The sequence below is a fragment of the Macrobrachium rosenbergii genome, chromosome 3 (genome assembly GCF_040412425.1).
Source record: "Macrobrachium rosenbergii isolate ZJJX-2024 chromosome 3, ASM4041242v1, whole genome shotgun sequence".
In the NCBI taxonomy this organism is placed as follows: Eukaryota; Metazoa; Arthropoda; class Malacostraca; order Decapoda; family Palaemonidae; genus Macrobrachium; species Macrobrachium rosenbergii.
Genome location: NC_089743.1, coordinates 81,774,971 through 81,777,470, shown reverse-complemented (window position 1 = coordinate 81,777,470; position 2,500 = coordinate 81,774,971). Strand labels below are relative to the sequence as shown.

The 2,500-nt window shown below is 37.9% G+C and overlaps 1 protein-coding gene across 1 annotated transcript in view; it reads left to right on the top strand.

Annotated features, from left to right (window-relative positions):
• The window catches only part of trh (trachealess), a 1,401,459-nt gene that overhangs the window by 1,034,346 nt on the left and 364,613 nt on the right, over nt 1-2,500 (top strand).

Here is a 2,500-nt window from a genome sequence, read left to right as displayed (position 1 = left end):
TAAGTGTGTCTGTCATCCCTATTACCTGGTGTTTTTCTCCTGATTATGGAGGGCATCTTCTTTGCCCTCTGACCTTTTCTCCCGGGGAATGCTATCCTTGATTGAAGCGGTCTTTCTGCTCGTAATGTAGTTGAGTTTATATGATTGTATAGTCATGGAATGTCTTGTGGGTATGTAGTGCGTGTAAGTTTATATGGTTGTGTATTCATGGAATGTCTTGTGGGTATGTAGTGCATGCATGCACACATGTATTATGTATTGCGTAATTATGTGTATGTCTACATTTTTATTTATATGCTGTGTAATTTAGTTTGAGAAATTTATAATGACAATATAAAAATCTGGCACATGAAGAATTAGAGTTTTTTTGAAAACAAACAGGCAATAAAAGTTGCTCTAAAACAGACGAATTTAAGTAGAAAATAACTATAAAAAAAAGTATGCAGTGAACTAAAGTGAAATGAACTGTGTTATCCTTGTGCTCAAAGCTGAATCTTTGGAGTAATGCATGATAACTTACTTTAACTTGCAGGAAGAATTTAGTTGCTCATTTGATGTCGTCATGCCGTGTTCTAGCTTGCTTTTATCGAGTAGAGTTACTTTAGCAAAAGAAATTAAATCGTAAGTTTACTATGAACAATATGGTGTGAGAAAGGAAATTAACTTTTGCGTGTAAGGTTTTTTTTTTATTTTCATATAAAATGAAAAAGGTTCACGTTCCGTTTTCAAATTAGTGTAGCCGAAAAAAAAATCCACATGGTGAATACCGAGATCAGTATGTGGTTTTGGTTAACCAGTCGAAATATTCTCGGTGACATCTTCATTCCGATGTATTTCGGAATCCACATTAATTCACTGATCCCAGAACTGAACGACAAACTATTCTTACTTCCCGTAAGCTCCGTGGGGATTCTTGTTAGGGATTTGGATACCCTTCCTAACGGTTTCGATACGTAAACATGTTGCCGTTAGTCTTGAATTCCGTTTTATAACTTGTTGAATGACACTGTGCATCGGAGAGAGAGAGAGAGAGAGTTTATTGCATAGTTATTTGTTCCATCCCAGCGAAAATGCGATTGCCTCTAATTTTCGGGTGATATTTGGACGTCGATATTCGAAGCTGACTTTTTCACAAAGTTACAGAGATTCTTGATTTCAGATGACTTCCTCCCGGGAAATGATATGTAATATGTCTTACATTAAAAGTGTCTTTTGATGTTGACTTTGAACGTCTTACTAAATCGAGAATAATACGAATAACTTGAAGTAATGTCTCCTAAAATCCCAGAGGATGGACGATCATTAAGTAAACCTGCATCTTGAGTGTAATTATCGTTTCTCCAATTCATTTAGCAGTAAAGTTCTATAGATATTGCCTGGCTAGGATACTGTCCGACTTCCACTAGTTCCTCGTTGGACGGGTCAATTTCGTACTCGGATAGCACTCTGCTGGGCCCGCGTTCGACTCTCGGGCCGGCCAGTGAAGAATTAGAGGAATTTATTTCTGGTGATAGAAATTCATATCTCGTTGTAATGTGGTTCAGATTCCACAATAAGCTGTAGGTCCCGTTGCTAGGTAACCAATTGGTTCTTAGCCACGGAAAATAAGTCTAATCCTTCGGGGCAGCCCTAGGAGAGCTGTTAATCAGCTCAGTGGTCTGGTTAAACTAAGGTATACTTAACTCAATGAGTAAATCCCCAATATGACATGTGTATTAAGGCAGGATGGTGTTATTGGCCATTACATAATGATGCAGTGATAACATACCTGTCTGTCAGTGTACAATATAAATATTTTTCCTTATTTTGCATCGTGCTAATATAGGAAATTGATATATTTTTAACCTGGCAATAAGCTCTCATTCTTGTAGTTTAGATACATCCCGGTTAAAGTAGAGAAACTTGCTAAACATAATTGAAAATGGGTATATCATTCTTTTTAAAATTCGAATTAGATGTTGTTTGGACAATATCAAATCTCAACAGTTATTGAATCTCTAAAGTCTCGAAATTATTGGAAATGCAACATGACGTGTACCTGATAAACATTTTTCTCGTTTAAGTGTTTTCACTGAGGTTATTTTCTGACAATCTCCTGTTTTTTTGTGGGAAGGCCGACGGGACTGGTAATCAGATGGCTCGCTCTAGCCCAGGCCTGAAGGAAGGGTCAAGGATAAAAAAACCGAAAGTGGAGCTTTATGGCTTGATAATCCTGCCTTTTGTATGAGAAAAGTTTTAAAGACATCAAGGTATACTAAAGGGCAAGTATCCCCTTTCATTTCAAAGCAAAAGAAGGCAAACTCTCTTCGGGAAGAAGAAAAAGAGCTCTTTCTCGCAGGAGGCTTCGTGTTCTGCTACCGTCACCTTTAGGGCAGTGAACATGCATAGTAAAGCACGGGCGAATCCCGTCTTGAAAATTATATCAGGGAGATACGAGATAATTGCCATAATTGCTGGCTGTTAGACGGGTTAAGGTGATGCTGTTGCTGGTGATGGTTGG